Source organism: Schistocerca gregaria, chromosome 7, assembly GCF_023897955.1.
Source record: "Schistocerca gregaria isolate iqSchGreg1 chromosome 7, iqSchGreg1.2, whole genome shotgun sequence".
NCBI lineage: Eukaryota > Metazoa > Arthropoda > Insecta > Orthoptera > Acrididae > Schistocerca > Schistocerca gregaria.
The window spans coordinates 529,344,615-529,359,682 of record NC_064926.1 but is presented as its reverse complement, the minus strand read 5'-3'; positions in this window follow the sequence as shown (position 1 = coordinate 529,359,682).

The following is a 15,068-nucleotide window of genomic DNA, read 5'->3' as shown; positions in this document are numbered from 1 at the left end:
GGTCCCGTTCTTGCAGGATCATTTTCCGGCCGCAAAGATATCGGAGCTCTGATGTTTTACTGTATCCCTGATATTCACTGCACACTCGTGAAACAGTTCTACGGGAAAATCCCAACTTCATCGCTACCTCGGAGATGCTGTGCGCCATCGCTCGTGCGCCCGCTGTAACACCACGTTGAAACTCACTTAAATCTGTATAATCTAGTGGCATGGCGCTATATGTGGTGTCATGGACTTGAGCATCCACAAATGCAATTGGATTGACAGCCTGCTGTTACCTCGAAAGTTGATAGTTAACATCTATTAGATGTGTGCAAAAGTACATCTGAAGATGGGGCGTGAAATCTGAAAATCGATCATGGAATAAGAACGTTATAGATCTGGAGGCTAAGTTAGTTATTATTATTAATCAAATTTCACTAGAATAGTAACAAGCGACTTTCCCCGGTGTCGCACAGGTAGCACTAAACATCTACGGCCAGGCTACTTATCTGGTGTAGCGGTAGTAACGAATATCCACAAAACAGCGTCGTGAATCAGTCTTAGAGTGGAACAGTATGAAAAGCCGCTGCAATAGTTTCTGTGATTAGCATCATCATACAAACGGATAAATGCAGTAGGGTGCTTTAATTTAGTAATATGCGTCGTAGTCAGAATGGCAGAAAAGCTTGTGAGGGTGTTGCATGGTAAGGTGTGCTACGAAATAATTGTTAAGAAATAAATTCCATACGTTTCTCCACTTTCGTGCTAATTAGCACTTAGGTTAGCGAATCAGACTGTTGCGAGGGTTCAACATTTCTGGTGACGCCATTCATGTTCTTCGTTTGGTTTCCTAAAGCCGAACAGGAGAGTGATACAAAAACTGGACATGGAACGATAGTAAAGATCAAACCCGAACCAAAGACTGAGCAGTCCTGTGCGCTATCATCTACGGTACACGTACAACTGACAATAATTTTATCGGCCGGGCAGCTTGAATTAGCACGTATAACGGCCTGTTTGGCTAATTTCAATGCAAATTAACTCGGAAATGGAGGAACGTATCGAAATTTTTCTGAATAATTATTGCTCAACATACCCTGCAACCCCCTTACAAGCTTTTCAGACTGTTTCTGACCACCTTGTATGTAGACGTAAGAGTCCAGATCGCTGTACATTTGACCTGCGCATCTGGCTTCACGCCTGAAGGAATCAGACCAACAACTTCGCGGAAATTTATCTTCGGGTAGGTAAGAATGCGAAATTTGCATTTTTTATAAAAATGATTTGGTGAACCTCAGAATGTGCCTTATCTCAAAAGTAAATTGTGCAGGATGTACATAAAACGTGTTTTATGTCAAACGACTGATGATTTCAACTAAATATTTCTCTAAGGTACCAATTTTGTACGTAAAGGCTGAGGGTTCTTCATTTGTATGTGTCATATATATATATATATATATATATATATATATATATATATATATATATATATATATATATTTAAATTATCGATGTGAAAATACTTTATACTTTTATTTAATGATCTGAAATTACATCGCAATATGATTAAATGCAACTTATCGACAACAAGTCATGAAATGAAGCTAGAAAATATCAGCATTACCTATGTTCACATACCTATAATGTTAGTTGACTCTAAAAATTGAAAATCTGAAATTGGAATAAAATTCAGAACCTTCGAACATTGCTTATCGACTCCTAATACAAATAACTAGCAAACACGCTACTGTTTTACATGACTGGAAGTCTAGAAAAAAACTTCAATACACTTTTTCAACATTCACACCATCTACATTTCCTTATTTGCTTAAAGAACTCCGTACTGGATAATGTTAACAGATTTATTTCATTACTAGCTGAGCAGCCGGGCTTTTCCTGGGGAAGTATGTATTCCAGTATTCCCTTACTCCATCTCGCCCTGTGCCCTCTCGTCGTCCGTCTCCTCCATTCCGCCCCACTATGTCCGTCTCCTCCATCTCCTCTCTCTTTCAACCTCCTCCTACCTCTCAGTCAGCACCTTCTCTGTCCATCTGCCACTTCCCCCTGTGTCCATCTCCTCATTCTCTAATTCCATCTCCTTTTCCCCCTATCTTTGTCCAATTTCGCCTCCCCTGGTGCCAGTTCATCTTCTCTTTTCCCATTCTCTCTCCGCTTTATCAAGCTCACCAAAATAGGAGGCTGGTGGTTGTTACCCCTACAGCATTTCTTTCCGGATCGTAGTCAATACGAGGTGTACCAAATTTGGTTGAAATCGTTCCAGCGGCTTACGATGAATTTTTTACCCTTGGCTTTGCTCACGTGCCCTCGTCCCAAACATATTCCACATATATGCAACATATTTCACACGTACCTGGGCACATTACTCACCTTCATCTCTGGCGAATTTCGCGTGCAATATCATTTTCGCGTAGCTCAATGTTCAAATGGTTCAACTGGCTCTAAGCACTATGGGACTTAACATATGAGGTCATCAATCCCCTAGAATCTAAAACTACTTAAACCTAACCAACCTAAGGATATCACACACATCCAAGGCCGAGGCACGATTCGAGCCTGCGACCATAGCAGTAGCACGGTTTCGGACTGAAGCGCCTAGAACCGATCGGCTACCGCGGCCGTCGCTCAATGTTCACGACGGCATATCTCTTGAACACTGTGCTGAACATTCATATAAATTTGCAGTTTCATTCGAAAACATATGTGGTTGCTAAATGCGAAACAGAGTTTGTAGTGAAGATAACGAATTAAAACGTCTTGTATGATGCGGTAATTCTTCACCCATCCCATCCCGCCAGACACCACTCTTGCTAGATGGTAGCCTTTAAATCGGCCACGGTCCGTTAGTATACCTCAGACCCGCGTGTCGCCACTATCAGTGATTGCAGACCAAGCGCCGCCACACGGCAGGTCTAATCCAGAGAGACCCGCTAGCACTCGCCCCATTTGTATATCCGACATTGCTAGCGATGGTTCACTGACTACATACGCTCTCATTTGCAGAGACGACAGTTTAGCATAGCCATCAGTTACGTCATATGCTACGACCCAGCAAGGCACCATATTCAGTTATTATGTCTTCTGAACAGATAATATTGTGACTCATGTACCGTCAAGAGCGACGTTCATCATTAATGGACCTCACGTCAGTATAGTTCTACCCTCCTCACGCCAGCCTGCGTGAGCTAAAACACGTGCATTTCGGTCTCCTCTTGTAACACGGTGTTGGCTCTTCTGCCAACACAACATTTATGATAACCTATCTCCTGAAATACGTGTCGTAAAGTGATAAATTTTAGTAAGTAAATTTAGTTGCAATTGTGGATACTGTCTAAGAAAAGTCTTTCGAATGGCATCAGTACCAACGAAGCAATAAATTTAAACGTCCTGCACGATGGGTAAGTTTTTCACGCATTTCAGTGTATCTGGTGTCATATTCCTGCAATATGTGTCGCATAATGAAGCAATTTCGGTCGCAGTATATGAGAATAATGTTACTTAAAAGCCGTCTTGATTGCAAATATTTTTATTCATATGACCGGTTTCGGTTCATTCAGAACCATCTTCAGATCTGATATTTCAGATCCGAAGATGGTTCTTAATGAACCGAATCCGGTCATATGAATAAAAATATTTGCAATCAAGACGGTTTTTAAGTAACATCAGATCTGAAGATGGTTCTGAATGAACCGAAACCAGTCATATGAATAAAAATATTGGCAATCAAGACGGTTTTTAAGTAACATTATAATTTCACTGATTGCTGTTGTCCCAAAAGACCTTATGTCTGTTTTTGCAAAGTATATGAGAATACTGTCTGCAAAATGTGTCGCGAAAACAGTTGGAAGTAAAGAAATGTTAACTAAAAACTTTGCGTTCATGCTGCAGCATTACAGCATGAAAAGGGGAAAATATAGTCAGTGATAAACTTTTTTTTTTCCTTTCATCATTTCATGGCGGTTGTCAGAGAGAAAATTTATGGCAAAGGTTTGAAATTATATGTAAAGTTTGTTGCAAGTCACGAAGTACACTCATTCTCAAATACTGGATGACGAAATTACGGGATTTCGCATGTCGAGGGACACACTTGCTTTCATAGCCCTCTCCCCTCTATTTGATAGGTAGGTGGTTCTTACCGCCGCAGCAATGATTTACAGACAGTATGTGTAGCAAGTTTGTTTGGAACCTACCTGTTGGTTTAGGTCAAGATGTGGAATATACATAGATACACTTTATAACAAAATTAAAGGATCACTTTTCGAAACCCTGTAATTTCATGCATTGCGAAGATTAAGTTTGAAATTTGGCTCCAAGATATCTACGGCCATCCGACGTAATAATGTAAAATCATGGCACCCTGCGATTTCACCCTCGGACTAAGCGACTCTTCAAACGGCACGGAGTCGACACAGGCGAAAAAAAATGCATCGGCGCAGAAATTCATGAGAGTTTAAACTGATGTCACATTAGTTTAAACCGATGTCACATTAGCACCAAATTTCAGCACAACTATTCCCAATGTCACTGTGGGCGTGTCACACGATGAGTAGGCCGTCACAGCCCCTTTTATTCACATTTCATCGCTTCTTTGGACGTGCTCTTGGGAGACGGAACTTCGACAACCAGCGTTGACATGAAGCGATCACCTTATGGATCGTCGAGGAAAACTTTTTAGACATACCACCGCTAAGAATCAGCAACAAAATGCTTCAGAGGCGGCATATAGGACGTCAGAGAAGGCGCTCCTATCCACTGGAGGTGTATTTTCGGACGTTTTAGCTGTTCTCTGTGGACATTTTCGGCTGCAATCCCTGTGAAAGTGATCGCATCCGTTCGTAGTTCAGCACGACCTCAATTTGTGCTCTCGTGTGTATGTTGGAACCACTGAAGAACGTTGAAAACCATTCAACGAAATCTGAAAGTGGTCCAAAGCCGCATAGGGTACTTACTCTTTTGCAGCTCACCTGCCTTCTATCGTCCTTTGGTGTGATCAGGCAAGAGTGCAACATTCACACATGTATGAATAAAACGACAAAGAGCTCCTGTACGGCCGTACAGCTCGACAATATCCTCGGAGTCACTCATTAAACTTTGATCCAGGGTGCCACCCATTGAATTTTGTTGATCGCAAGTCTGATATACATGTCTGAAACATTGACAACATTTCAGGTTGGAGGCTGCACAGCACCTGCAGGTAGAAAACCTCACCCACGTGGTGTCAAAAGGGTTGTCTAACCCTATGGATGAAGTGCAGATGAACTAACGTATGGGATACCAACAACTTATGCTTTACTACAAATTCTTTGCGGTCTCTGTCAGTCAACAGACGAGATCAGCCTGTACGTTTTTGCGCTGTACGTGTCCCTTCACGACAGAGACCGCCGACAGTTGAAGAGGGTCTGAATGTGTAATGGGTAGACATCTATCCAGACCATCGCACAGGAATTCCAGACTGCATCAGGATCCACCGCAAGTACTATGACAGTTAGGCTGGAGATTACAAAGATTTCATGGCCGAGGGGCTTTCTTAGAACTAACATATCTTCCAATTTTGGGCTGAAACCTTTCATCTTTGGAAATGAAAAAATGTAATAAGTTGAATCTCAAATATGTTGCCACACGTTTACAGCAAATGTGTACACATATTCTACGGTGAAAGGCTGAAGATAAAGGCTATATGGAGAACAGATTTACTAAATGAAACAGAATACATACACTATAAAAGGGATACTGTATTGGTAGAAGATAAAACTGTTCCTGTTCCCACAAAGAATTCACACGTTTCTCTCACATTTTGATATTTTAATCCTGATTCTGATCTCACCATGCAGCCGATGGAATTTGGTAGTCACCTGTAAGTCGCCCCTTTCAAGTACTTTTTTTCCTCTTCAGGGTGATTAACTGCATCGCTGCATCAGGAACACGGAAATAACTTTCTCAACGACCGCTGTATATCCACTCTAACTTTCCTTGATCTGCTCTTCATCTCAATAACAATTTCGTACCCCTCCATGCCTTCGGCAGCAATTGTCTTGGAAAGTGTGGAAGAGCTGCTGGTGTGTGACGTATTCGCTGCGTCCTCGGCTTGGAATGCGGAGAATTCATTTGGCTGAGCTCTGATTCACAGCCGGTTCCCCCGTGGCACCGCTATCCTTATTTACGACATTAGAAACTATGTGACGTGAATCCTGTTTAACGAGAAACGGATAAATCTCCTCTTACCATTGGCTACGAGTATTGCGGCATTATTTCTGTTGGCTTACCCTCCGTGAACAGTTCTCCACTTTTGGCATTAAAATTTGTAGTGAAACTACAAAAGCTGAAAAACACTGAGTGCTTTTAATTACATATTAATAATATGTGCCTTTATTCCCAATGCAACTGAAAAAAAGAACGTCGAGCCCAATTCATAGTCTGTTTATATTAGTAAAATGATTAATAGTTTCTATAAAACTGTTCATACCTTCAGTATCTTTCTCCCAATCTCTGTTTTCCGACAACAGCCTCTGTTGTCTTCCCCATTCACCTGGATGTCGCATAGTTAAGTGCAGCTCATTATTGAAATGAAACTCTACAATAAGTCTCAATATTTAGTTATATCGTCGATGTAGCACGTATTATACTGAAAAATAATAAACCTCATTCTAGTTAGTTCTCACATTTGATATGCGATTACAATCAAAATTATAGTACAAGCGTACTTCCAAAACCAAAGTAACTTACAAGGAACAATGAAGAAATTTTAGAAAACTGGATTAAAGGAGAGAATAAAGATAAAATTTAGGTAGTGAAAAATAAATACGTTGGGACTAAAACCACCGACCAAAGATCGTCTCCGCTTGCACAAGAAAGTGTTTCTCCTTTTTTATGCGTAGCATGGAGGATCCCGTTCTGCGACACGAGTTTGAAGACGTGCAATATTTGAGAATTAAGTACTTCGAAGATACAATGTTAATACAAGATAAAGGCATTATTATTTAACTGTGATGTGAAAGAGCTAACGAAGGACGGATGATCAAACGAATGAATGTCCTTGTTCGTGTGGTGACGTCTATAATTGAAAATGCCAAGAGAAGCGTGAATACAAGGCTGAAGGAGCATAAAAGTACTTGTCAACTAGGGAAAGTAGAAAATCAGGCGCAACAGAGCATGCTGTTCAGTCAGAAGATCATGAGTCGCCGTTTAGCCAAACAAAACCTATAAACCACGAATCTTTAGAGTAGCCATCGAAATATGAAAATATGTGCATGATTTTAAGAGAAAATACGAAGCTATGAAACTTCGCAATGGATGAACAGTAGCTATGCAGAGTCGATTTGCTTTATCATCTGACAAAAGACTGCTCGATAATTAAGCCTTACTTAAGACAAAGATTACCTTTGCTGATAACGCGTAACCTTCTACCACGCCGCTTTCTCGTAGTGTTCCTATCGCTTTGAGAAGTCCTACGCCCGACCACGAGAAAGGGAGATAGGTAATGAAGGGGTTCATCAATAAAATATATCTGTTTGTCTCATCTTTAGCACGGAGATTGGGTTAAAACAGCTAAGTTGCTCTGTATTTGTTGAGTATGAAACTCATTGATGAAGAGTTTTGGAATTGGCCAACTGGAACCATTTGAATTGTTGTGCTTCGAAGACTGTTTAAAACACTGTTGGGAGATAAAGTATATGACATTCAATCACATGATAGGACAGCAGAACAAACTTCTAAGGGAATTGGGTACAGATTGTCCCCTGTGTCGTGAAGCGTCATTAATTTCTAAAACTGGCAGTAATGAAAGCAGTATACAGTGAAAAAACTCACGTAATGTTCAAGACTGAGAAACGCAGCACAGATGATGTTGGAGACTATGCGAGTTTAAAGATAAACCGATTTACGTTAATGAGGAGCAGAAGAGCGGCTTCAAACTGCCTGTGGCATTTATCAACATGGAAAACTACGAAAGTCTACTGTCCTTGATTTGTTTTGAGTTTTATGTGCTTCATGTAACCTGAAGAGGATTTTTAGACTGACTAATATCGCCTAGAATGCTGTCCTGAACCAAAAAACCAGTAATTTTTAATTTCCCTATCGTAGCGCATGCGTCGAGCCAAGAGGGTTATGTAAACGCCTTTTCTGTCGCTGACTCTTAATAAGTTTTCAGCTTCACACGGACTACTTTTTAATTAATGTTGTGAACGCGCTAATTACTAGGCTCCAATTTTCTGAAGTTTACACGCTTCGCCGAAGGCAAAGACGGATTTAGTTGTGATGGTGAATAAGGAGATAAAATGACAGGCACCGCTCCTGCCTTTAGCCGGATCACGTACCCTTCATCGGTATTATATGTTGTAACCAAAGCACTGTTTGTACACCTTTACTTCCGAGCGACTACGTAATGTTACGGCGTAATATGTAGCAGTGAGTTATTTTCAACTGTACAGGAGCAGTAACAGAATGAGAGAAAGAATGAGTTTAATAATATTATAATGACTATGATTACGGGCTAGGATCACAGACTTCATGGCGATAAGACAATAATTATAGCTCTTCTTTTGTGGCTACTGATTTCTGTCGTTTGTTAATGCTTGACGGTTACATGTCATGTGCTACTTGATAGAACAATAATTCAATGCTTTCCATCTACACTTCCACATAAGCAGTCGCTGACGACTAGAAATTGCCTAAAAATTTATGTGCAATTGACTATTACTTTTTTGGGATTACCGTAACGACTCCAATGTTATTGCTTCCGACTTTATCGGACCTTTTGAGACACGAAGTCTCGGTACGAGGCTGAAATTTCCAAGCAAATATTCTTGTCTGAAGTCAGTAGAAAATAACTGTTATGCTAAGGCAATACCGACTTCATCTAGGATCTTTGTTTGTATTGGCTATCAAGTTAACTGGTATGCCACATCCTTGTTATGATGATCAAACTAACAGTTTTTCCCAAATCCACCAAAGAATTTTCCTCAGTGGGAGTCCAGGACAGTCTCCAGTCAATATCGTGACTGTTACCAATGAGGTCTTAAAATTTCCAGTCGTCGTTGAAAGAGCGTTGACGGCTTAGGAAGAGGCAGCTCTTCAGTCCAACGCCCTGTGCGACCATAGCTGATTCTGCCTAGTGTCTGAGCGAAAATTTTATTGATACGAAAAAATCACCATTAAATGTCTCTAGGATCCGGCGTAACTTACCTTACCAGTGTGCTACTGTTATGACCAGTTTGAGGGTTGGAAACGATATATCATGATGATAGTGTGAGATGTACATAAAAACATTCGAGACATGAGGAAATAAAGGCACAATAACATAATACAGTGTAAACAGAAAAGATTCAAGCTGGTGGAGTAATTATACAAATGAAACTTGCATAATTATTTACAGAGTGCTGAATTACACTATATAAGAAGTCCTTGTAATGTGGTGTCACCACCAGTCACCACACTATCTAGGTGGTAGCCTTTAAATCGGCCGCGGTCCGTTAGTATAGTCGGACCCGCGTGTCGCCACTATCAGTGATTGCAGACCGAGCGCCGCCACACGGCAGGTCTAGAGAGACTTCCTAGCACTCGCCCCATTTGTACAGCCGACTTTGCTAGCGATGGTTCACTGCCTACTTACGTTCTGATTTGCCAAGACGATAGTTTAGCATAGCCTTCAGCTACGTCATTTGCTACGACCTAGCAAGGCGCCATTATCAGTTACTATTGATACTGTGAATCATGTACCGTCAAGACCAACGTTCATCATTAACGGATTAAAGTTAAGTATTCCACCAGCTACGTCCGTTTTTCTAAATTCTAATTTCCTTGCCCTGTTCCAGACCTCACGCCAGCCTGCGTGAGCGTGGATTTCGGCCTCGTCTAGTAACACGGTCTTGGCTCTCCTGCCAACCGCAACAGGTAACATGCTACATCCTTTTGTTTTTGAAGTTAATTGGATTTAATCGGTTTGGTGGTTCTCAGAACAAAATAAATCGGTTTGCATCGAGAGAAAGTAACTGTGAAACATACTGTGGAACCAATTGCTTGAACCATGAAGCAGGAACCCAACATGGATATGCAGACCGACCTGTTGAAACTGCATCATCGAAGTCCAACCGCACATTCTCGACCTGTCAGTCTTCCTACCCTTGCCTGTAGTGCAGTTTTTATATGCTGCGCCCACATATATGTGAACTCAGATGCTGATTTTATGTAGTACATGATCATTCAAGGAGATGTTAGTACGCCAACAAGTGTTGAGGAAACGAATATGGTAAAACGTTAACATATTGTTGAGCTCCGGTGGCCTCCAATTTATCTGGTATACATTCGTTTTAAGGTTATAAAAGTGTTTAGCATAATCAGGAAGCTCACGCCGTTGCAGCTGCTTCCGATCACCATGGCAGTACCATTGAGGTCGAAATAGTTAGTCTTTTATTAACATATAATTCCAAGCAGACGCAACACTGCTGTATGTGTGGCATATGATTTATGCTCTCTCCAACGCAGGACTTGAGATCACAACCCCAGGATAGTTTTGTCGGTTTTGCCTGTAATACGTAACCCAATATTCTGCAAGATTTATGTGACCTAAACCTGCTGTCGAGTCCAGTAGGCCATTAACTGTGGTATAGTCAGAACGCTGAGGCAGTAAGCAATTTGACAGACCACGTCGTTCCACGTGCCGACATGCTTTGGAGTGATGGCATATTTTAAAGCGAAAGCTTTACTCATTATTATCTACATTCGTCTAAGCCCAAGTAGGTTATCACACTCAAAATATACTTTCAACACCAATTAAATTCACTGCGTACGTGACTGTACTTGTTTAGACATTTTAAGACTACCTAAACGAAAACAAAGCTTGTTATCAGACTGGCGTGTTCCCTCAGCGAAGGCTCGTCACCCCAACGCTAGCTTTTGCAGGCTACATTGGTGTCAGATAAAACATTTCAGGAATTTATTGAAATAATCAGCAGCCACTTGCTCAAAAGAAATCTTGTTTACCAGGCTTCAGGCACTTAGTGCTCTTCATCTAAGTAAGGGCCGTAGGTCCATAAAACGGGTGAGGGAAATAAAATTTATTTTCTCCAGGTGGTTGCTGATTATTGCAATAAACCCGGAGTAGAGTTTCTGTGGGTGGATGAAACACCACAGGTTAGGAATATTAGTCCTTCTCATAGTGCTCCAGTGGAGACAAAGTGCTGCGTGAAATGATTTGCCCTCCCTCCTGACTCTGACAGCATGTAATTCTATGATGGACTATTTTTCTCTCCGTTATGCACTCACTGTACCTGGTCGTATCTGAGAGCATGTCAGCCCTGGAAAATACGTCGTATTTCTATTTTTGCCCTTCTTGGTATCTGCGTTTTTTCCGCCTTCTCGCTACAGCGCAACAGTGGCTTCTCGTGTCTACTCTGACTATGGTGCTCGGATTAATATGTCAGCTTACTTTACATTCACATTTAGAAATGCCCACATCCCATAACCCAATCTGTATTTCGATATCTGATAATGTAAATAAATAAGAAATGCTTCAAGTAAGCAGTTTGAGTAATATAATCATTTTCACCGGATGTTTCACTGTTTTGAAACAACCTCTTCAGCTCCAGTGCAGTACTACATTATACTATTTTCCAGACATCTTGATGCACTATTATCTGCTACTACACCAAGTGGTGATAGCAGGATATTTTCGATCGGATTGTAATGTTAGGCCAAAAATACAACAAAACAGAGGCAGTTTGAAATAAAATAAATTAAAGCGATAGATTTATGGTCTATAGCTTTGTATATAGCAGGGTTTAGAAGTCAAACTGACCTGTAGTATTACGCTGGATAAATCAAACTGATCCGTAGTATTACGCTAAATAAGGGAAAGCAGCTCGTTCTTTTAGTGGTAAACACCTTGGCCACGTTTCCCGATAATTTGTTGGGCTATTAGTCCCGGTGGGACACTATGATGGCATTAGTTTTTCGCAGAGGGAACTATCAAACGGAAACAAACAAAAGGGATCCACATTTGTAGGCCAAGAGATATAGAGATATCACTTAAATAGCGATGTGTTAAAGGAAGTATCACTCCTTTTATAAGTAAAGTATTAGGAACAATATAAGTGGCATTTCTTACTTCAGCCGCATGAAAATCATAAATGTTTTTACTCAAAAATAACGGAACAAGCTTTCTAGTCAAACTCTGACACAATAGTGGTACTGTATCTCGAAACTAGTGTCACGAAATCTCGACAAGTACCAGTAGTGTTCAGGGCGAAAAAATTCAATGGTCATTTTTCCTAATCTCACAACTTCATTCCACCTTACCCTACATGTAAAAACAGAGATTGCCTTACGACTATATGAACAATTTAGGCAATTACTTCATTAACTCATAGTTCTTTTTTCTCAATTGTATTAACATTATGTTAGGGTAATGACCATCAGGAATGCGCCTGTGGACAAGAAACGAATGATATACATTTATAGACAAGTGAATTGTGCACTTGGTCAAGAAAGTTCACCGCTCGAAGTAGAATGTTAGAAAAACTAATGTACATGGCAAAAGTGACGTAACAGTCACATAGTAAATTAGTACTTTAACATAACCTTGTAACGGTTATGATTCCTTCCTCATATATAAAACTGTTTTACATAAAGATCCTCTCTTACATTTCACCAGGTACTGGACATATCCAAAATTATTACTAATCTTTCTTTAGCAACTTTCTTTAGCTCTATACAAACTTGCATCTCACATTGTGTACGAATAAAGCACTATTACAGTTACCAGCGAAAATAAATCATAACGAATAACAGTAATGGTAATAGTAGCATATATTCATAATAGCAACTTAGCATTATTCAAGCTATGCTGAATATCATCAAGAACAGGGGAGAACTGTTAAGAAAGACTCTTTCGATACAGGACTCTGTAAACATAGGTGTGAGGGGGTAAAGGGAAAAGTGTTAAAAGAGCCTGAGTAGCAGTCCAGTATCTACGAGAGATAGCTATTGTGATAGCGGGTCGACCATAGCCATTCTTTAAATTGGAATACAAACTTTCTTCTTCGTAATATTTGGCAAGTTAGACTCAAAGTCTGGTTTCCGATAAAATTTCAGAATATTTCTGTCTTCCGTGATGGCATGGAAAGGAGGACACTGCATGGTTGAGAACAAATTTATGTGGTTGGTATTCGAAACTGATGGAGTTGATGACAGAACACTCAGAGAATCTAACAGTGTTGGATCTTATCTGCAATTATCAATGGTAACTGATGGTATGCACGAGGGATGTGGTCGAAAAATCAAACGTCACAAACATAATGTTAGTGGACGTGGATGGCAAATTCAAAGGCACTTGGTATTTGACGAATCAGCAACAGATTCTACGACACCTGTGGGTTTTCTACTTGGAGACAAGGAGAAAAGGGACTGTTACTATTAACGTGTATACACAGATCACTTGCATACTAAAAGAACGAAACATTTTTTACATTAATTCTCTTCCCTAGCTGTGGTTATTGCTTCATTGACGAGGACAATGCACGGATATGTGCTAAATAGAATATGATGAAAATAGTCATTGAATACCACTTAACACCGTTCGATATTTTAAAAATTAACGATTACGGATCTCTTGGAGCACCTCTTAGTTCCACGAATAGGTCCTTTGCCAAATTTATTTGGGATTTCATTTTTCTTCAAAAAAGAGACTTTAAAATTTATCTCATTTTACGTTTCGTTGTAAACAAACATGGTGAGTCGGCCGCCCCTACCCCTGTCGTTTTATATAACTCACAATGTTATATTTGGCCTTCAAAAACCACATGCTAGATTTTCATATTCTCTCGCTCGCTACACACCATTTATTAGTATGAGGGATTATGACCTTTCTTGCAGGAAATTCAATGTAGTTAAATTTTGTACCTGGATACGTTTCCACTACAAGCTGTAGTTTTCGAATTATTCAAGGAAAACGTACAAAAGTGACCTTGAAAGGCAATCTCACTCCAACATTCAACCCCCACCCATGAGGATTTCTGGTACGTTGTTCATGGCCTCCTTTCACCATCTGCGACGGCACGAATTATTTCCCCCATTTGGTCGTTTATGGTCTTCATTGACTGGTCTTAATACGCCAACGACTTAGTCGACCAGTCACAAATCGCATAACTGACGTTTGTGGAAATTTTGTCTAGCAGTGTTTTGTACATCAACAGCATAAAAAATAATACTATCGTCATATTTTCAGGCCTTGCGATTACGAAACCAATGTGCTTGGAAGGGTTAAATTTGGGTCGAATTGTCAATGTAGCTAGTTTTAGAGTAAGGTGTGTAAAAGTAGTTTTCCTTCATTACCCTCAGGAGCACGGTTACACCAATAATGTTAACGAAACAGCCGACCATACTGGTGGTGTAATAGCGACATGAATAGAGACCAAAAAGGGCCTGATAGCCGGAATAGCTCGTGTAGTCGGAAACCGATATATAAAGGTCGAAGTGAGTGGCACGATTAACGCACTAGAAATCCTGACTGGTGAGCAATGAGCGTGAGGTAAGTGGTGCGTTTGAAGGTCACAACGTTTTCCTTGAACAGCACGAAAAGCATGGCCTCCCGGCGACAACGTTTTTTTCTGTAGGACTAGTAGTTTGCACGTAGTGAGCGAGAGAATATTAAAATAGTTCGCTGTGTCTTTGAACGCCATTGCGATTTGCATAAAACGACAGCGATAGAGGCAGTTGATTCACCCCGTATATATCTCGATTTAAGTTAAAATTCATTGCCTTTTATTTTAATGGTGCTGTGAGACTAATGTACTTTGTAGACTAATTACGTCATCCAATTACGACACATACGTGGTAATGGAAAACCCATGTCCTGCTTGTATCAGCATAACTTGAAACTAATTAAGTAATAAGAAGACCTTTAATTTCTTGAGCGGTTTTGGCCACCTATGGCTCTTCATCAGACGATTGTGCAGGAAAATACACCAAAAATAAGTAGATGTCCGATAAAAATATTAAAATAAGGGCAAAAAATTTAAACATATGTTAAAAAATTAAAGTATGGTACATACTAACCCATACCGCATTATTGGCGA